At 43.6% G+C, this 23,080-nt stretch overlaps 1 protein-coding gene and 1 pseudogene across 3 annotated transcripts in view; one reads left to right on the top strand and one right to left on the bottom strand.

The window, feature by feature from the left end:
* The window catches only part of ESD (esterase D), a 45,063-nt gene extending 40,843 nt beyond the window's left edge, over positions 1–4,220 (bottom strand). The window contains exon 1 of one of the 3 annotated variants that reach the window (XM_088444015.1): positions 3,982–4,220. The gene's annotated coding sequence lies outside the window, so the exon portion shown is untranslated. Of the gene's footprint in view, positions 1–3,708; positions 3,728–3,981 lie in introns of those variants that run through there. The other 2 variants (XM_088443760.1, XM_088443958.1) reach the window with 2 other exon arrangements.
* An 18,527-nt stretch (positions 4,221–22,747) lies between these two features.
* Positions 22,748–22,866, top strand: LOC148543258 (5S ribosomal RNA; annotated as a pseudogene).
* The last annotated feature ends 214 nt before the right edge of the window (positions 22,867–23,080 follow it).

Here is a 23,080-nt window from a genome sequence, read left to right on the forward strand (position 1 = left end):
AATTGGGAGGGTAGGCAAGCCTGGTCCTATGTGGTCCTGGAACATCGTTGAAACATCGCACCCCCTGTCACAGCACACAATAGGCCCTTCTTAAATTTCAGCTCCAGGCCCATGAGAACCTTAATCTGGCACTGGTGGTGGTTCCCCCTGTGCAGTGCCGCTTGTGCCCCCAGTAGTAAGCCCCTTATATAGTGCCCCCAGTAGTAGTCCCCCCATGCAATGCCCCCAATAGTGGTATCCTTTATGCAGTGCCCTTTAAATAGTGGCCCCAGTTGTATTTCCCCCCCATGCAGTACCCTCAGTATTGCCCTTTATGTAGTACCCCCAGTAGTGCCCCCCCCTCTTGTAGTGCCCCTAGTATTAGTCCCCTTGTAGTAGTCCCCTTAGGGGAGGTTCCCCCCCTATGCAGTGACACCAGTAGTAGCCCCCCTTGTAGTGCCCCCAGTAGTAGCCGCCCTTGTAGTGCCCCCAGTAGTAGCCCCCCTTGTAGTACCCCCAGTAGTAATCCCCCCTTGTAGTGCCCCCAGTAGTAATTCCCCCTTGTCGTGCCCCCAGTAGTAATCTCCCCCCTTCTAGTGCCCCCAGTAGTAATCTCCCTAGTATTGCCCCCAGTAGTAGTCCCTCCTTGTAGTGCCCCCAGTAATAATCTCCCCTCGTGCCTCCAGTAGTAGTCCCCGCTTGTAGTGCCCCCAGTAGTAGTCCCCCCTTGTAGTGCCCCCAGTAGTAATCCCCCTTGTATTGCCCCCAGTAGTAGTCCCCCCTTGTATTGCCTCCAGGTAGTAGCCCCCCCTTGTAGTGCCCCCAGTAGTAATCCCCCCCCCGCAGTAGAGACCTAATAAAGATGAAAAGAAAACACTTACATGAAACTCCGCTCCTGCTCCTGGTCCCGCCGCCGCTATCAGCTCCTCTGTCAGTCCTCCGGGCCGCTTTGCATTATGGGAGAGACGTCATGACGTCTCTCCCATTACCCACTGCAGGAGCCGGAAGATGCCCGGCTCCGGCAGTGGGAGCAGCAGCCGATGAGAATCTGTCTGACTCTCATCAGCTGCTAAAGCAAACACACAACTGGCGGCGCCGGTGGCTGTGTGTTTGGCACTGTGTAGCGCTGACCGAACTCCATCCGGTCAGCGCTGCACACGCTTTGCAGCTGTGTCACAGAGACACAGTCTGCCCGCGGCCCGCATGGTACGCAGCTGGGGCACCCTCCACTATGTGGCGCCTTTCGCAGCTGCGTACCATGCTTAATGGGAGAACCGGCCCTGGGCAGATCTGACAATCTCAAGTCAAGATGCACTGGAGTAGTTAGGAGGCATGATAGACCGTGTGTCACATTGCCAGCTTTTTCATACCAAATCGTGTGCAGGACTGCCAGGGAGCCCCCTTGAGCTAAAAAAATAAATAAACAACACTTTTGCAGCGCCACGTAGTGGTGCTGTGCGCTGGGGAGGGGGGCGCTGTGAGCCCCTCAGCCTTGTGCAAAGCCAGAGGGGGACATGATCAGTGTAATTGCTCCCCCCCACAAGCACAGGAGACTGCCGTGAGCAGTCTCCCACTACAGCCCAGCACACACTATGTGCTAGGCTGTTATGTGGGAGATAGAAGAGAGGGAGGCGGCGCCGGATCCAGGCCCCCGCCGGGCCCCTCAGGAAGCCCCGGCCTGGGTAAATAGTACCCGCTCCCCCCTCTCTCGTCGCCCCTGCTTGCAATGTAATAGTTGTCCTTAATAAATATATCACAGTAACTTGCTTTGAGGGGGTCATTTATAATATTTTTTATATATAGCGCAACATATTCCATTATGCTTCACAATTGGAAACATTAATAGATCAAGACTGGGTAATAACAGACGGACATAGAGATAGGCAGGGCTGGATTATATATGTGTATATGTATATATACTGTACATGTATGTATATATGATATATATATATATATCGAAATTTAAATTGCAGATTATAACAATTGTTTTAAAATGTAATAAACTGGAATTTCAGTTACAAATATACATATATTGGTATGCACATAGAGCGACTGAGGTCTTCATGCCAGGATCTTCTCTGTCCAAGTAGCTGTTGGAAAAAAATCTAACTTGTGTTCAGTTGCGAACTGTAATTATAACGTATTATTCAACAAGTTGTGATGTACCCCTGATGAAGTCTGGGTCACATTGTTGGTTGCATTGTTCATAGTCCTTGCTGGTGAGCATTCACCATAAGATGTAAAAGGAGAATATTTAATGTAAGCTGGCTATTTATGTTATTAACCATTTTTATATTGAAATAAATATTTTTAACATTATTAATGTTGGCCTTGGGACCCATTCTCTCTGGGTGATTTCTTGGTGAGGCTATTTCAGTACGACCCAAAGGAAGGATTGGTCGCTTGGAGAATTGTTTCATTGATATTCTTCTTCCTATTGAGAAGTCTTGGTGGAAGTTCCAGAAAAGTACCTTTGAAGAAGGTTACAGAACCACTGTTGTTCAGCCATCTGAATCTGATACACTACTATTTAAAGGGACTATGGATTCATTCAGACCCGCTCGCTAAGATGCATACTCTCGCTGCTGCCGATGGTATGCAGTGTGTATGCAGGGCCGCCATCAGGGGGGGACTGCCGGGACTGGAGTCCAGGGCCCGGCCTCTGGCTGAACTGGATGGGGCCCGCTACTACCACCTAATCTTTGCAGCCTGAACTACCCCGTTGAAGAGAGGAAAGGGGGTCCGGCTGCCGCTGCTGCCGCCCGCCGACCCGGTCCCAGTTACTATATGATGGAGCTGGAAGAGGTTGCCTGGCCGCTCCTCCACCAGCTTACAGAGCGACAGACTCCAAAACAAGCTTTCAATAAAGCTTGTTTGGGAGTCAGCGCGCGTGACGTCATGACGTCACGGCGCGCCACTGAAGGGCAAGATCGACGTCGGAGGAGCCGCAGATCAAGAGGAGCGAGCTGCAGTGGACCGAGGAGGAAGAAGCAGGATCCTTCTTATCATAAATAAAGTAAGTGGTGCACAACAACCAGGGGGGGGGGGGAGGGGGAGTTAATAAAAAAAAAAGGCATGCGGGGGAGTTTGGCTTTTGGGAGTGAGGTGGGGTGATTAAAAATCAAAGGAAGGGCACAGACTGCAGGGGGAGTGAGGTGGGGTGATTAAAAATCAAAGGAAGAGCACAGACTGCAGGGGGAGTGAGGTGGGGTGATTAAAAATCAAAGGAAGAGCACAGACTGCAGGGGGAGTGAGGTGGGGTGATTAAAAATCAAAGGAAGAGCACAGACTGCAGGGGGAGTGAGGTGGGGTGATTAAAAATCAAAGGAAGGGCACAGACTGCAGTGGGAGTGAGGTGGGGTGATTTAAAAGCAAAGGAAGGGCACAGACTTCAGGGGGAGTGAGGTGGGGTGATTAAAAATCAAAGGAAGGGCACAGACTGCAGGGGGAGTGAGGTGGGGTGATTAAAAATCAAAGGAAGGGCACAGACTGCAGGGGGAGGGAGGTGGGGTGATTAAAAATAAAAGGAAGGGGGGGCGTGTCGTGATCGGCAGGCTGAGAAGACGTGCCTCGCCTCAGCTCCTGCAAATTACCCACATTGGGGGCTTTTTTGGGGGGATTCCCCACCCTCAACCCCTGCATAGGGGTTCATCACTAGTAACCCACTCTGCTGGTATCTACCTGCGAGCGCCGGAGGGCTCCAATGACCTGCTGCAGGGCGTGGCCTACCTGTGGCAAGAAGCCGGGGCCTCAATTAGTGGCTCTGACTGGACTCACATTCAGCGACTATCGCTGGACCGCCGCTACCGCTGCTGCCTACCCCTCACCAGGTGACACTGGTGCCGCTGCCTCCCGCCTCCTGATGCCCTTGAGGAACCGGGATTGGGACTGCTGACGGAGGTTCAATCGGGTGATTACACCCGGCCGCCATCTTCGATTGGGCTCCTGACGCGGCGCCCCCGCTCTTGCTCCCGCTCCTCCTCCTATATAGGGTGAACTCACCTGCACCTCCGGAGCCTTGCCCGGTCTTTCTGCCAACTGTGGCTGTGTCCTGGGCGGCCGACGGGGACCCGTCCTCTCTTCGTGCGGTGCGCTGGGGACGCTCACTCTGCATCCTGCAGAGCTGTGGAAAGTCAGCTGACCAGCTCTTGAGCCCCCTGGACTTGCACCGCTGCAACCCTCCTGGGACAGTGTGGTGGGGATCCCACTCCACCTCTCCCTTGTCGTTCTATTTGGAGGAGGTGGGGTGCTGCCATAGCTCCCTTGTCACTTGCCTCAGTTTATTACTATGTGTGTGGATCTGGCTCCGCCCTGTGGCAACCTGCTGTAATTACACGCATGCGAAAGTGACACCAAGCTCCTCTCCCAGGTCTGTGCTGAAATGACATCTTCAGCAATACCCAAGTCTACATCTTTCAACTCCAATTTCCTCATGTAGACCCTCTTCGGATGTGTCCACATGTGTGGCCTTAATAACCTCTGTGTAACACAAATACACTTCTGATCCTGAGCTTACATCCTTTATGAAAAAATTTCTAATTTCTTCTTCGATGACCCCTACTGGCCCTACTCAAGCCCCCCGAGACGATACCCCCGGTGGAAATTCCCCTGACTCAGACTGCTCTACCACTCGTTCCACCAGCTATCGTAAACGCAAATCATCAATCAACTCTAAAACATCTAAGATGAAACCTGCTGATATTGCTGCTATTTTGGGTCCTCTGCTCGATGAAAAACTTGCAGGAATCAAAGAAGCTATTGAGTCTACTTTATCTCAACTAACCCAACATTCTACTCGTCTAGACGAAATGGAGCAGAGGGTATCAACATTAGAAGACGACCTGAGCACTGCCCAACAAACCATTGAATCTCAACATAAGGACATTGCTATCCTCACCGACAAACTGGATGACCTAGAGAACCGTAGCAGGCACAACAACCTACGGGTCATAGGCATCCCAGAATCAATAAAGGGTCACGAATTACTAGATCTCCTTTCTAATTGGATTCCGGAACAACTAGCTATGGACTTAAAGGGGGTACCGCTGGCCATTGAGAGGGCACATAGAATTGGGCCAGATCGCAAAAACACCTCTGATCGCCCGTGTCCTGTTATAATGAAAATGTTAAATTACGCAGATAAAACTAAACTCCTCGATCATTACCGTAAAACAGCCAGTCTATCATACAAGGGGAAACGTCTCCTCATGTTCCAAGACTTTTCTGTTCACGTCACTAACAAACGCAGAGACTTTGCCCCGATATGCAAGCATCTATTCGATAATAACGTCAAGTTCTCTCTGCTATATCCGGCCAGGCTGCGGGTGTTTGAGGGAGGAAAACCACTCTTCTTCGAAGATCCAGCTGCAGCAAAAGCTCATTTTTTGCGTCCTGACACTTGACTGACCTGCATTTAAATCTCCTTGCATTTCGCTTTGCCTGTCTTACTTTTGAATATAGGCCACACTGTGGATATATATATAGATTAACCACATATGTACACGACATATCATTTTTTTTTTCTTTACACAATTTTTTTATGTTTATTGTTTTGTTAAATGTTGAGATATTTTGTGCTTGTCTGTGCCTGGGGGTCAGATCTTCCAGGGGCTCTCCTTTCCTCTCGTGCTGGGATAGGAAGGGACCCCTTTATGTTCTTGAATCTATTTTTTTGCCGTTTCCAGCTGTGGGAGTAGGTTAACATAAGCAAACCTTCCCCATCTCAACCATCTGTAGAGAGAGATGTTCCACTTCTACCATTTAATGTAATATCATGAAACGTTGAAGGACTTAATAGTCCTATCAAGCGTAAGAAGGTGATTACACATCTTGGTCGTATGTCTCCACATATAATTTTTCTCCAGGAAACCCACTGGACCGATGATCCCAGAAACTCACTGAGAGCCATGTGGATCGGGGATTGTATCTCCGCTCCATATGGTAACAAAACCAGGGGGGTGGCCATTTTGCTCAGTAAAAATCTACAATACTCCATTTGTAGGAAATACTTAGATCCCGATGGGAGATATATTTTATTAGATATCAAGATTGATGACGTAGTCTATACCCTACTTAATGTATATGCTCCGAATACCTCTAATCAAATTTTTTTTGCAGCACTTTTGCAGAAGGTTCTTTCCTGGGGCAGCCAAAATCTTATATTGGGGGGTGACTTGAATACAGTTGTCAATCCATCCTTGGACAGATCTGGGGTGAGTACACAAGTCCCTGATCACTCCTATTCTCTTCTTTCTTCCTTTTGTACACAATTAGATTTACTAGACCCGTGGCGTGTGCTTCACCCACTCCAAAGAGACTACTCTTTTTATTCTCACCCACACTCCACCCACTCTCGTATTGACTATTTATTTATATCCAAACATTTGTTCCATAAAGTCACTAATACATCCATTAAGAACATTATTATATCGGATTATGCCCCGATAGTTATGACTATCCAACTAACTCTGCCCCGACACTTCTCCAAGTGCTGGCGTTTTCCTGCATACCTTAATAAATCCCAAGATTTTTTTTTATTTCTTAAACACATATGGCTGACCTATGTTAACGACAATTCATCACATATAGCGGACACGCCGCTATTTTGGGGGGTTTCCCAAGCCGTCCTTAGGGGACATATCATCTCATATCTCCACTCCAAACGTAAACACTTCACCACCCGTCTGCAAGAGCTAAGCTCTGCACTCACAGCAGCTTATCGGACCTACAAACGGTCTGATAATCCTATACACAGGGAAGCATACCTCTCTGCTAGACAGATATACGACACGTTTCTCACTGAACAGGCCCAAACCAAACATGACTATCAGAGAAATAAATTCCATAGATGGGGAAACAAATCAGGGAAGTTATTGGCCAATCTTATTAAAGGCCCACATACTAAGACCTGGGTGAATGCCATAAAAAATTCTAATGCTATCCTTACCACTCCGACTGATATCTGCGCTGAGTTTGCAAACTTTTAGAAATCACTATACACCAGGGGCCCAGATGACATCAGTGAGGGACACTCCTTCTTGAAAGAGGCCGTCTTCCTGAATTGTCTCGGGAAGCGAGGGAATCCCTTGATGATCCCATCACAGAAAAAGAGGTAATTGACACCATTAAATCCCTCCCAAATAACAAAAGCCCTGGCCCTGATGCTTTGGAGCAGAGTTTTATAAGACACTCCGGGAGGAACTAACCCCAACGTTGACTAAACTCTATAACCACATCCTCACTACTAAAGAGACCCCTCTTAGATTCAATGCAGCTACAATTATTGTATTAGCGAAACCTGGCAAAGACCCAGCCCTGGTGGACTCGTACCAGCCCATCTCCTTGTTGAACCAGGATTTTAAAATTCTAACTAAATTGATGGCTAATCGTTTACAGACGTACCTGCCCCAACTAATTTCCCATGCACAACTTGGTTTTGTTAAGAATAGGCAATCGTTACAAGGAATACGAACTGCTATAGCCGCAATAACATATACTCATGTGCACAAAGCTATGGATAACATACTCGTTAATTTAGTTGCAGAAAAAGCATTCGATAAAATAGCATGGTCCCATCTTGATATAGTATTGCACCATCAACGCTTTGGTATAGCTTTCTGTAATTTAATAAAAACCCTCTACGATACACCCACTGCCCACATAGTGGTAAATAATGTGACCTCTCCTCCATTTCACCTTGAAAGGGGCACTAGACAGGGGTGCCCTCTCTCGCCCCTCCTCTTTAACCTGGCCTTGGAGCCTTTATTCGATATATTATACAATTGCCTGGATTTGCTGGCATTAGAATTGGCAAACAAGAGATACGTGTCACAGCATTTGCAGACGACCTCCTCATATTTACGTCCAACCCCAGACAATCCATCCCTCTTTGAATTAGGGCCATAAATAGGTTCTCCTCCTTTGCAGGCTTTTCCATTAATTTTGAAAAATCAGAAGCTTTGGCCATATTTGGACAGGTGGAGAGGGGATGGGGTGATACATTTCCTTTTCAGTGGACAAACAATCACCTTGTTTATTTAGGGGTGGCAATTCCATCTCATTTGACCCATTTATATACCCTAAACATTGATCCAATTATTCGCAAAATAAATGCCGAACTTAGTTTGTGGCAAAATCTACCTATTAACCTATTAGGACGCTGTAATTTATTTAAAATGGCTTGTTTCCCAAAACTGCTATATATCCTACAGATGACTCCTCTTTTACTTACAAAATCAGATCTATCTTTACTCAATGCCACCGTCTCTAAATTTATCTGGAATAATAAAAGACCTAGAATTAGCCAAAAAAACCTTTCTCAAACCATACCAAGGGGGGGTGTGAACCTACCGAATATTAGACAGTATAATTTAGCCTGTCTTCTACGCTTCGCTATAGATTGGATCACTGGAAACAATATATACACAGATGTTGGATTAGAGTCCCAGTTATGCGCTCCTCTATCCCTTAGCTATTTACTACATATGCGGGTGTCAAGATTGCAATCACTTAATCTCAATAACCCTCTTGTCACATCAACCATTCAGGCATGGCAATCCTCTACAAAACTACTCAAACTCCAACAATTCCACTCTCTAGCACTCCCTTTTATTGGCAATCTGGACTTTCAGAAGGGAGAGACATCATTGCCCTTTTCCGCCTGGCGCTCTTCTGGAATCTTAAATTTACGTACGCTCTTAAACAACTCACACCTCCCCCTCACCTTCAATGAAGCCATGGAAAAATATGGACTTAGACCCCAACACAAATTCTATTATTACCAAGCTATCCATTATCTACGTTCTATCGTTTCCCAATTAAATGAGCAGGACTATGCGAACCCTTTAGACTCTCTCACACGCACAACTACATATTCCAGCTCAACAATATATACACGTATACGCACAGAAATAGATCCGGAGACTGAACTTTTAGAATTGGATAAGTGGTCCTCCCAGATTCCCTCTATGTCTCCGGGTTTAATTTTGGAGACATTTCAAACTAACTTAAAACTCATTCCTGCCAGCTCCTACCAAGAGATGGCATATAAATTACTACATAGGGCATATTTGTCACCCAAAAATCGCCATTTGATGGGTATATCGGACGAGTCATGATGCACCAAATGCTCAATTGAAGACGCAGATATCATGCATTGCCTTTGTGATTGCCGACACATAAGGAAGTTTTGGAACGAGTTACATCATTATGGATCTGGGGTGCTGGGCATGCCTTTTCGGTGTACTGCGTCATGGGCTATATTTGGCCATCTAGCTGACCAACCCGAAATTCCCAAATTTGATAAAAAACTTATAGTAATTCTGTCTGCAGTGGGTCAGAAGGCCATATTACAGCAATGGATCTATGACTCACCACCAACTGTTTGTATGGCCACTTCTAGACTACTCTTTTTGTTCAATATGGATTGGCTGGAAGCATCTTTAGATAAGGAAACTTTAACCCCTGCGCTTTTTCAGTGCTGGGGTAAATATATTCAAACACTAGCCCCTTCAACTAAACTAGCAATACAACGGTGCTTTCAATTCACTTCGTGGTACTCCTATCAATTATTAGATAACCAAACTCCTATCACCACCTAAATTGTCTGTCTTCCTATATCATGGCCAAACATCTGTATTTTCCCCTATCTCTCTCTCTATTTGTAATTTTATCTTTTATCCCATGGATGGATCGACGACCTAGGGTGTAGATGAGCACAGGTTAAGGTTGAAGTTGTTATATTTCTATTTCTATTTCAACATTATCTAATAGAGATGATTATAAATGTCTAAATCTCTATATTATAGTAATGATTAGTTAAATATATAAAATTCTGGAAACTATTGGTATATTTATATTAGGGGTGTGCACCGGCCACTTTTCGTGTTTTGTGTTTTGGTTTTGGATCTGGATCTTTCTTCGTGTTTTGGATCTGGATTGGTTTTGCCAAAACCACCCTTCCGTGTTTTGGGTTCTGGGTTTTGTGTTTTGGATCTGTATTTTTTTTAAAAAAAGCATAAAAACAGCTAAAAATCACAGAATTTGTAGGTTTTTCTGCTCCTATGCTATTATTAACCTCAATAACCTTAATTTCCACTCATTTCCAGTCTATTCTGAATACCTCACACCTCACAATAGTGTTTTTATGTCCAAAAGGTTGCACCGAGGTAGCTGGATGACTATGCTAAGCGACACGAGTGGGCGGCACAAACACGTGACCCATCTAGGCGTGAAACTGCAGTGGCAGACAGGATGGCATTGAAAAACTAGGCCCCAAACTGTACATAATGCAAAGAAAAAAAAGAGGTGCAAGATGGAATTGTCCTTGGGCCCTCCCACCCACCCTTATGTTGTATAAACAGGACATGCACACTTTAACAAACCAATCATTTCAGCGCCAGGGTCTGCCACACAACTGTGGCTGAAATGATTGGTTCGTTTGGGCCCCCACAAAACAAGCTGGCAATTAATCTGTCCCTGCACAAACTGGCTCTACGGAGGCAAGAAGTCGTCCTCATCCTCCTCATCCACAGATTCCTCACCCTCTTCAGTGTTATGTACATCCTCATCCTCACAGAGTATTAATTCGTCCCTGCTGGAACCACAGGTCCCTCTGTACGTTCTGGAGGCTGGTCTCCCTGGAAGAGTTGATCATTCATTTTATGAACATCATCTTCTCCACATTTTGTGGAAGCAACCTCCTACGCCTTTCGCTAACAAGGTTCCCGGCTGCACTAAACACTCTTTCGGAGTACACACTGGAGGGGGGGCAACTCAGGTAAAATAGAGCCAGTTTGTACAGGGACCTCCAAATTGCTTCTTTTTCCTGCCAGTACAGGTACGGACTGTCTGACATGCCTACTTGGATGCTGTCACCGATGTAATCCTTTAACAGACAGACGCACGCTTGTCGCTGCTGCTTTGAGGATTCAAGTGCGGCTACAGCCCACACAATTCACAAAGACAGAAAAAAAAAAAGAATATTTTTATTGTTTGTGGAGCACACTTTGAGGGTTACACCACCCTCTAACAGACAGACGCACGCTTGTCGCTGCTGCTTTGAGGATGCAAGTGCGGCTACAGCCCACACAATTCACAAAGACAGAAAAAAGAAGAAGAATATTTTTATTCTTTGTGTAGCACACTTTGAGGGTGTCACCACCCTTTAACAGACAGACGCACGCTTGTCGCTGCTGCTTTAAGGATGCAGGTGCGGCTACAGCCCACACATTTCACAAAGACCGAAAAAAAAAGAACAATATTTTTATTGTTTGTGTAGCACACTTTGAGGGTGTCACCACCCTTTAACAGACAGACGCACGCTTGTCGCTGCTGCTTTGAGGATGCAAGTGCGGCTACATCGCACACAAGTCACAAACACATTAAAAAAATAGTTTTTTATTTTTTGGAGCACTTTGAGAGTTACACCACTCTTTAACAGACAGACGCACGCTTGTCGCTGCTGCTTTAAGGATGCAGGTGCGGCTACAGCCCACACATTTCACAAAGACAGAAAAAAAAAGAACAATATTTTAATTGTTTGTGTAGCACACTTTGAGGGTGTCACCACCCTTTAACAGACAGACGCACGCTTGTCGCTGCTGCTTTGAGGATGCAGGTGGAATCTAGACGGGATTTGGAACCGAGGACACACTACCTCCATCAATTGTCTAAATCCCACTGCACTAATGTCGGATACCGGACGCACGTCTAACACCAACATAGCAGTCAAGGCCTCAGTTATACGTTTTGCTTCAGGATGACTGCTGTCGTACTTCATCCTCATCGCTAGGGACTGTTGGAGGGTCAGTTGTTTAGTAAAAGTAGTGATGTTCCTACTTCCTCTCTGGGATGATGAACAACTCACAGCAGCAGCAACAGCACTAGTAGGAAGTGGTTCTTGATCTTTCCCTATTTTATTTTTATCAGAGAAAGTTTGGTCCTCCATTTATGTTATATTGATATATATACGTGCGGCTAAAGCGCACACAAACACAGAAAATATTTTTTTATTTTTGCTGGAGAGTAGTGCACTTTGTGGGTTACACCACCCTTTAAGAAATGAGCCAGCCGGCTCTTTACTTATGGGACACAGGCGCACGCTTGGCGCTGCTCCTTTGTTGATGCACGTGCAGCCACAGTGCACACAAGTCACAGACACAGAAAATATATATTTTTTTGGTTTGGAGTGTACTTTGGGGGTTACAGAACCCTTTAACGGTCAAGCCAGCCGGCCCTTTACTTATGACACAGGCGCACGCTTGGCACTACTTTGTTGATGCACGTGCGGCTACTGCGCACACAATTCACAAACAGAAAATAATTTTTTTTTTGGTTTGGACTGGAGTGTACTTTCGGGGGTTACAGCACCCTTTAACGGTCAAGCCAGCCGGCCCTTTACTTATGACACAGGCGCACACTTGGCACTACTTTGTTGATGCACGTGCGGCTACTGCGCACACAATTCACAAACACAGAAAATAATTTTTTTTCGGTTTGGACTGGAGTGTACTTTGGGGGTTACAGCACCCTTTAACGGTCAAGCCAGCCGGCCCTTTACTTATGACACAGGCGCACGCTTGGCACTACTTTGTTGATGCACGTGCGGCTACTGCGCACACAATTCACAAACACAGAAAATAATTTTTTTTTTGGTTTGGACTGGAGTGTACTTTCGGGGGTTACAGCACCCTTTAACGGTCAAGCCAGCCGGCCCTTTACTTATGACACAGGCGCACGCTTGGCACTACTTTGTTGATGCACGTGCGGCTACTGCGCACACAATTCACAAACACAGAAAATAAATTTTTTTTTGGTTTGGACTGGAGTGTACTTTGGGGGTTACAGCACCCTTTAACGGTCAAGCCAGCCGGCCCTTTACTTATGACACAGGCGCACGCTTGGCACTACTTTGTTGATGCACGTGCGGCTACTGCGCACACAATTCACAAACACAGAAAATAATTTTTTTTTTGGTTTGGACTGGAGTGTACTTTGGGGGTTACAGCACCCTTTAACGGTCAAGCCAGCCGGCCCTTTACTTATGACACAGGCGCACGCTTGGCACTACTTTGTTGATGCACGTGCGGCTACTGCGCACACAATTCACAAACACAGAAAATAATTTTTTTTTTGGTTTGGACTGGAGTGTACTTTCGGGGGTTACAGCACCCTTAACGGTCAAGCCAGCCGGCCCTTTACTTATGACACAGGCGCACGCTTGGCACTACTTTGTTGATGCACGTGCGGCTACTGCGCACACAATTCACAAACACAGAAAATAATTTTTTTTTTGGTTTGGACTGGAGTGTACTTTCGGGGGTTACAGCACCCTTAACGGTCAAGCCAGCCGGCCCTTTACTTATGACACAGGCGCACGCTTGGCACTACTTTGTTGATGCACGTGCGGCTACTGCGCACACAATTCACAAACACAGAAAATAATTTTTTTTTTGGTTTGGACTGGAGTGTACTTTCGGGGGTTACAGCACCCTTAACGGTCAAGCCAGCCGGCCCTTTACTTATGACACAGGCGCACGCTTGGCACTACTTTGTTGATGCACGTGCGGCTACTGCGCACACAATTCACAAACACAGAAAATAATTTTTTTTTGGTTTGGACTGGAGTGTACTTTCGGGGGTTACAGCACCCTTTAACGGTCAAGCCAGCCGGCCCTTTACTTATGACACAGGCGCACGCTTGGCACTACTTTGTTGATGCACGTGCGGCTACTGCGCACACAATTCACAAACACAGAAAATATATTATTTTTTTAGCACTTGGGGGGAGCACCCCTGATGGACAGAGCACCCCCTGGACAACACTACAGCACCTCTTTAGGACTGGGACACTGCACAGGACTTTGGAGTGGACACAGCCCCTATGGAGAACTGACTGCACAACACAGTCCAGCCAGCCCCTATGGACTTTGAAGTAGTGGACACAGCCCCTATTAACAACAGCAGCACAGCACAACACAGCCAGCCCCTATGGACTTTGAAGTAGTGGACAACAGCAGCACTACACTACACTACACTACACTACACAGCCCTAACTCCCACCCTCCCTCTTCACTGTCCACAGCCGAGTGAGAAAATGGCGCCGACGTGGGTACCTTATATAGGATCCAAAACCCGCGAGACTCGGAAGGCGGGATGATGACGTTTTGCCTCGATTTCAGATCCGAGTCAGGCGGGAAAAGTCGAGCCTGATTCGGATCGGACTCGGATCGGGGGGGCTCGGGGGGGTTCGGATTTCAGAAATCCGAACCCGCTCACCCCTAATTTATATACACTGATTGTGAAAGGCCTCTAGTTGATTTACTTTATATTGACAAAGCTGTATTTGTTAAGAGGTCTGCAATGCCTTGCCTTTTTTGTGTATTTTCATTTTAATATACCTTAATAAAAATATGTTGGAAAAAAATAAATAAAAGGAAGGGCACGGACTGCAGTGGGAGTGAGGTGGGGTGATTAAAAATAAAAGGAAGGGCACGGACTGCAGTGGGAGTGAGGTGGGGTGATTAAAAATAAAAGGAAGGGCACGGACTGCAGTGGGAGTGAGGTGGGGTGATTAAAAATAAAAGGAAGGGCATGGACTGCAGTGGGAGTGAGGTGGGGTGATTAAAAATAAAAGGAAGGGCACGGACTGCAGTGGGAGTGAGGTGGGGTGATTAAAAATAAAAGGAATGGCACGGACTGCAGTGGGAGTGAGGTGGGGTGATTAAAAATAAAAGGAAGGGCACAGACTGCAGGAGTGAGGTGGGGTGATTAAAAATAAAAGAAATGGCACAGACTGCAGTGGGACTGAGGTGGGGTGATTAAAAATAAAAGGAAGGGCACAGACTGCAGAAGGAGTGAGGTGGGGTGATTAAAAATAAAAGAAATGGCACAGACTGCAGGGGGAGTGAAATGGGGTGATTAAAAATAAAAGAAATGGCACAGACTGCAGGGGGAGTGAAGTGGGGTGATTAAAAATAAAAGAAATGGCACAGACTGCAGGGGGAGTGAAGTGGGGTGTTTAAAAAAAAAAAGGAAGAGCACGGACTGCAGTGGGAGTGAGGTGGGGTGATTAAAAATAAAAGGAAGGGCACGGACTGCAGTGGGAGTGAAGTGGGGTGATTAAAAATAAAAGGAAGGGCACAGACTGCAGTGGGAGTGAGGTGGGGTGATTAAAAATAAAAGAAATGGCACAGACTGCAGGGGGAGTGAAGTGGGGTGATTAAAAATAAAATAAATGGCACAGACTGCAGGGGGAGTGAAGTGGGGTGATTAAAAATAAAAGAAATGGCACAGACTGCAGGGGGAGTGAAGTGGGGTGTTTAAAAAAAAAGGAAGAGCACGGACTGCAGTGGGAGTGAGGTGGGGTGATTAAAAATAAAAGGAAGGGCACGGACTGCAGTGGGAGTGAGGTGGGGTGATTAAAAATAAAAGGAAGGGCACAGACTGCCGTGGGAGTGAGGTGGGGTGATTAAAAATAAAAGGAAGGGCACAGACTGCAGTGGGAGTGAGGTGGGTTGATTAAAAATAAAAGGAAGGGCACGGACTGCAGTGGGAGTGAGGTGGGGTGATTAAAAATAAAAGGAAGGGTACGGACTGCAGTGGGAGTGAGGTGGGGTGATTAAAAATAAAAGAAATGGCACAGACTGCAGGGGAGTGAAGCGGGGTGTTTAAAAAAAAAAAAGGAAGGGCACGGACTGCAGTGGGAGTGAGGTGGGGTGATTAAAAATAAAAGGAAGGGCACGGACTGCAGGGGGAGTGAGGTGGGGTGATTAAAAATAAAAGAAATGGCACAGACTACAGGGGGAGTGAAGTGGGGTGTTTAAAAAAAAAGGAAGGGCACAGACTGCATTCAGTAACATGGGGGAGTGAGGAGATAAAAAAAAAAGCCTGCGCAGACACTGGAATTAATAACCGGGGGTAGGGGGGCAGTGAGGTGGATAAAAAAAATTCTGGGTAGCAGGGTGCAAGTTATATGCATGAACACTATACATATCTTTGTTAAATCATGAGACTTGTAATTTATGGATGATTTATTTCAGCATTTGACGTACATGTGATTATATTTATCCTAAACAATTTTGGCTAAATATAATCACAGATATGTGACATGCTAAAACATTTTTTTTTTTAATTTCAGTTAAAGTGCACTACTCACTTAAACACCATTGCAACAGCATTTCTTAAGGGGCCTATCCATTAGCAGATAAATTTGAAAGATGAACGATTTATCGTTCAGACGTTCAATTTATCTGCTAATGGATAGGCTCTGAACGATCAAAATGCGCACTCCCGCGACCTACAAATTTGGTCTTTTGTCTCTCCAACATGTTGGTCAATTATCGTTTATTGTTGACAGATATTAGAAATATCTGTCGCGGTAAACGACAAACGATTTTTTAATGAAAATGAATAGAAACATTAAAATAAATCCACTCCCAGAATGATGTCATGCAAAATCGTTCGTCGTTCGAAAAAGTCTGTCATGTACATGACAGATATCTGTCACAGCAGCCCCAGGTATTTCCAAAAGATAAATCTTTTGTCTTTTGAAAAGATCTGCTAATGGATAGGCCCCTTTAGTGAAGCCTGGCAGACATTTGACAATTTTTTTTTCGTGTGTGTATGAATAAGGTAGCGGGGGGGGAGCTGCCTATTCTGTCAGTCCCGGGCCCCAAAATTTCTGATGGCAGCCCTGTGTGTATGCATCGCAGTGCGCATGCACATACCTTAGCGAAAGTTCACAATGCGTTTGCTTGCTGCACATAGACAGCCCAGCAGAGTGAGTGACAGGGGAAGCCGTTTATAGGTGGTAACTGGGGCTGGCCATTAAAAACGGGGGAGTGGAGGTGCAAACGCAGGCGTGCCTGAGCATCTCAATGGCGTTTTAGAGGTGTGCATAATTATAAGACAACATCATAGCACACGTCACCTGGCTTGTTTTTACACTGAAGTGCTCGCAGTCCTTGCGGAAGGGTATGGTCAATCTTAAGCGCTGCGATAGCATCCGATGTTGCCTGATGTACCGATGGTTGCATTACACTTCCTGGACATGATGTGCACAAGTGGGTGTCTTAAAACAGGCTGGTGGGTGTCTGCATACACTATGTGATCGCTCTCTAAGAGATACTGGGCGTGCTAATGCATTGCTGTGCGATAGCTCTGTCTACGCAATTTGCATACACATTATGTGAGCGATCACATCTAGCGAGCGGCTCTGAATCAGGCCCTATGATCACTTTAAGGGCTTAGTACCAATTAATTGCCTTTTTAGGTGTATGTATTATCAACTTGTTTAATCAATCTTTGAACAATATTTTTGAGCACCATCTTTTTCTTTGTTTTGATAAATATATTTATATATATATATTTATATATATATATATACGTGAGGAGGTTCGGTCCGGCACTTCTTACAATAAATAACTTGCTCCGGTGCCCTCAGCAAACGCTGAAATTCTAGAACAAAAAAAGGCTGCGGCACTCTGAGACTTATAGCAAAATAAATATATTAAATAGTGTCACATAAAGCAAACCTTTGCTTTATGTGACACTATTTAATATATGTATTTTGCTATGTCTCAGAGTGCCGCAGCCTTTTTTTGTTTTATATATATATATATATATATATATACATATACATACACACACTGTATATTTAGCTACAATGTTTGTGTATATATATATATATATACATGTTGTAAGTGTATTAGGTGATGAGCGACTGACGTATATATTAATGCAATAATTAAGTGTGCAATTCAACCAACAAAACATAATACACAAGGTGTCTATAGATGAAAAATTATATAATCACAATTTAATAATAAAATAAACACATAGAACATACATATAAATAGATACTGCTTAAATAAGCACGAAGTGTTCTGATAAATAAATTATCCACAATGTGCAAAAAGTGCTTATAAATATTCTAAAAATACTACACACAATTCAGCCATTTAAAAACTATTTAAAAAGCAGTAGAATTCATATATTTATATATTTAAAAAACCAGTATCACAGAGGAATCAATAAATAAAAACAAGTACAAAAAACTCATTAAAAAGTTCCAAACTTGTTCTTTAAAATTAGGAAGTTAGAGTGAAAATGCAAAGCTTATCTGTAATAGTTCATTTCAGGCAATGGCAGCTGACCCAACGCGTTTCATCCACTTGGGGACTTCATCAAGGGGTGCTAGTGAACAGGGTTTGCCACTTTTTATATCCTTTGTTAGACAGGACTCCAATTGTCTCATTAGGGCCAGCTTTGACGTCACTTCCGGTCAGTCACATCCGGAAATGCGCTCTTTTTATAAAACAATGTAATATATATCATCCCTGGTGGACTGTCCATAAGTCCTACATCATGTTTATTGCTGAGTGACACAGGGCTCCCGATCGTACAAGGACTTCCGCCCTTAACCGCTCCGCTTCCGCCCAATAATAAGGTCACATCCGTTCTATCCTTTACCAAATGTGTCTGCATTAGTGATGTTGCGTCCGCCATTTTGTTGATTCTATGCGCGGCTGTACTAGTGGTCCGGTTTATCTTCTCCCGACAGGTACTCCAGGCTTTCTCCAGCTCCTATCTTCATTAGTTGTACCATCAAGTCTATTCCCTGCTGGGCACTATGATTGGCGCTTGCGTGTCTCATTCCTGTCGTCAAAGTTGCTGTTGCCATAGTAACCAGGACGCCATCTTCCCATATGCAGCTGATGATTTAAAAGGACAAATTAGTGAATCTGTTCATAAATAAATAAGATACGGAGCCTAACTAGTAACATAAATCGCATCACACAGTATGGTGTATTTGGATTCTAGCAATTAACGTGAATCACGTCATATGAATGTAGTATATAAAAGTAAGCGACATGATGTTACTGAAAAAGTATATATATTCATATAGTTCCATTTATATAGGGTGATGATTGTCGAAAGTCCAGGATAAATGTAAATGTATTTTTAGAATATTTATAAGCACTTTTTGCACATTGTGGATAATTTATTTATCAGAACACTTCATGCTTATTTAAGCAGTATCGATTTATAGGTATGTTCTATGTGTTTATTTTATTAAATTGTGATTATATATTTTTTCATCTATAGACACCTTGTGTATTATGTTTTGTTGGTTGAATTGCACACTTAATTATTGCATTAATATACATCAGTCGCTCATCACCTAATACACTTACAACATTTCACTATTAAGGGCTACCCCACAAGTCCTTTCACATTGGGCTCAGCTGACACCCTATTATACTAAGGGAGTACGTATATTTTTTATATATCCTGAGTAATCCTCTGAACTAATTCCAAGTTGGCGCCGACACTTCTTTGTGTACTAATAAATCTGTCTTGGCTTATCGTGCTTCGGCAGCCCCCCTGGGTAACAGCCTTAATATATACAAAAATGTTCAGAATTAATGAAAGAGCAAACATAAGGCATGATTTATGTCAGAGGATTTTTAATGAAACCAGTTCAGTCCCCCTCCCAGAAATCCAAACACAGAATTTGGATAATCTATTTTGGGATATGGAAAAACTTTTAACCAAAGAAATCAAAGCCTGGTGGGACATTAAAGGCCTGGAACATTATATATCAGTTGATAGGATACCAAGAGGCCTTAGACTCCTAAAAAATCCAAATTTTGGACTTGATAAGGAAAATTTTATGGCGAAATGGGACAAAATATTGAATAAATGTTCCATTGAACTGATGCAGCTGATCATTTGCGAGAAAAAATATATAATGATCCAACTTGAACAAGAAATTAAAACTAAAGAAGCGACTATGGAGGAATACAAAATGGAGGAGAACTATAAAGAGAATGAAAAAGTTCTTACCAAGAAGTTAGAGAAAATAGAAGAGCAGGTCATTAAAGGCAAGGAAAAGAAATTTATAAGAGATAAACAGGATTATGCCACGAACAAAATGAAACAATGGAGTAGATTTAATACTACAACCCAGACACGACGACTAGACCGGAGCAAAGATGAACAACCTTGGAAACAAATGCCACAAAGAAATCAGATTGGTCTCAGGGGTGAAGACATAAGACCAGTAGTTAGATTGAAGATGGATACAAGGAATAGATTTTCAACACTACAAAGATTCGACTCCACTCCAAGATACTGAACATCCTTTTTTATCACCGGGCCTGACCACAACCTACGATCCAGGGAACCACAATCTAAGAGAAACAGCTACAACAGCATCACCGTTAAAAAGAAGAACAAGAGAAGGAGAAGAAAACGGGGCAGTGGGAGGAAGAATATTCAAAAGGAGAACTCTCCAGTAGACCTCAAACGCATCGGCATCTTTAACCTCTCCACACATATACTAACCAAGCCAGAAATTCAACTACTTAGCAAAGGACTTAATTATGCACCTACCTCAAACATGAACAAATTTGAAGTATTCATAGATTTGAATAAATATGTGAGAAATCTCACCTTGAAATAGACATTTCATTAGGAAAGAGACGGCACCCATAAAGAACTTTGAATCTATGTCAAAATCTGGACTAAAAGGCAAGTCAACTTACTACCCTTTGGAATCTAAGAGTAGCCACATAGAGATTTTCTATGAAAAGGTCAAAAGGGATCTATGTGATTCAGATATTAAGAAGGTATCTAAACAGAACCTTAGAAATGAAGAAAAACATGCCCTTAAAGAATTACAGAAAAATAAGGGGATAATCATCAAACAAGCTGACAAAGGGGGAGGGGATTAGTTATTATAGAAAGACAAGCTTATCTAAAAGAAGCCAACAGACTACTTGGGGACAAGATCTCATATGCCACATTGCAACAGGATCCTTTGGATCAATACACAGAGGAACTTAGAGTTCTCCTTTTGCGGGGTCTCCATGACGGAACCCTATGCAAAGAGGAATATCAATACTTAATGACAACTAATCCCACTACCCCCATATTTTATTTTCTACCCAAAATCCATGAGTCCCTGATAGATCCACCAGGAAGACCCATCGTAGCAGGTATAGATTCATTAACTTCCCATCTTTCAGAGTACGTGGCTGTATTCCTGCAGAAATATGTGGTAAAATTTGAATCTTACCTGAAGGATACCACAAATCTTTTACAACATCTTCCAGATCCCTCCGCCGACAATGGGCGCCGCTCATGTGCAGTCCGCGGGACTGTGCATGCGCAGCAGCCCGGAATGCGCTCCGGCCACATCGCAGGGACGGGCTCTTTTCGGAGCCCGTCTCCCTGCATGTGCCTGGTCATACATTTGGCCGGTATGATCGCATTTTGCAATGCGATCATGGGCGGTACTGCATGCCCTGATCGCATTGCAAAATGCGATCCTTAATAAATGGGCCCCTTAAGGTGTTAATGCATGTAGATTAACCATGGAGGAAGATGAATCTATGGATGCTACACATCGCGAGTTTTTATGTGATCTTATGACTTTTAGTCTCAATCATAATTATTTTACATTTTTAGATGTGTTTTACCGTCAAAATTGTGGTACTGCAATGGGTACTGTTTTTGCACCAAGCTTTGCTAATATTTTTATGGGACAGTGGGAAAAGGAATACATTTATACCAATAATCCTTACAAGAATAGAATAATCATGTATAAGAGGTACATTGATGATATTCTTATAATCTGGAATGGATCGGAGGAGGATTTTAAACAGTTTTTAATATATATTGAGATGAATGACATGAATTTGAAATTTACATCCCACTTCAGTGACACCTCAATTGAATTTATGGACTTGGTTTTGAATCAAGAGGAAGGGAGAGTCATTACTAAAACTTACATCAAGGAGGTAGATACCAATAGCTATCTACACTACAAGAGTGGACACCTAAAGAAATGGAAGAATAACATTCCATATTCCCAATTTCACAGAATAAAGCGGAATTGTACTAGAGAAAGCGATTGTAAAGAGCAGATTAATCTCTACACCGAAAGGTTTACAAAGAAAGAATATCTGGTAGAACTTCTGACTAAGGCAGCTAAAAAAACAGAAGGGTTGAAGAGAGAGGACTTACTGAATTACAAGAAGACTACCACTAAAGAGAATTTTCTACCTTTTGTAACTTCATATAATGGTCATGAGAGTAAGATCAAGAGATGTTTACAAAAACACTGGAACATCTTGCTTATGGATCCAGTACTCAAGAACATCCTTCCTCCGAAACCCACTGTTATTTTTAAAAAGGGTAAAAGCCTCAAAGATACTTTGGCGCCAAGTATGATCAGAGATGGTAATCAGACAAGAAATTATACTCTCCCCCCTTGCTTAGGATGCTATAAATGTGGCCGTTGTAACATATGTAGATATCTCCATCCACGCAGAAAAGTTTTTTATAACTACAATGATTCAAAAGAATTTAAGATCAAGAATTTCATGAACTGCAATTCTATATCAATCATCTATTTATTAGAATGTCAATGTGGTTTGAAGTATGTAGGGAAAACTAAAAGACCCCTCAAATTAAGGATTCAAGAACACATCCGCAACATAAAGAACAAAGTAGAAGGACATGCGGTTTCCAGACATTTTATTACGCATCATGCTTCTAACCCTGAAGAATGTACTTTCAAAGCAATTGAACACATGACTTTGGGAGAACGAGGAGGAGATTTGAGTAACAAACTTTCGCGGAGAGAAATGTTTTGGATTTTCCAACTCAATACAATGGCTCCAAATGGGTTTAACGAAAGTTATGAAATTGCCCCCTTCCTATGATGAATGAGTTGGTAGCTGTGGATATTGTTCACACTATCTACAATCTTACCATTGTACTGATGCCCAATCTCGTCTGATCTTGGAAGCTAAGCACAATTGGGCTGGGTCAGTACTTGGATGGGAGACCACCTGGGAATACTCAGTGTTGTAGTATAATATCCACAGTAGGGCGTACATTAGTCACTCAGTCCACCTTAAGGATTAAGGGTCACATACGAGTCGAAGCTTTATGGAATATAAGAAGAAGAAAATGCAAATGAGAATGAAGATCTTTCTGCTGACTGGCCTGCATTATGGAACATTGACTTTATTTTATTTCATCTAATTCCATCTACTTTTTTAATTTTTTACATTTATCCTGGACTTTG

The sequence above is a fragment of the Taudactylus pleione genome, unplaced genomic scaffold (assembly GCF_031769625.1).
Source record: "Taudactylus pleione unplaced genomic scaffold, aTauple2 ptg000005l, whole genome shotgun sequence".
NCBI lineage: Eukaryota > Metazoa > Chordata > Amphibia > Anura > Myobatrachidae > Taudactylus > Taudactylus pleione.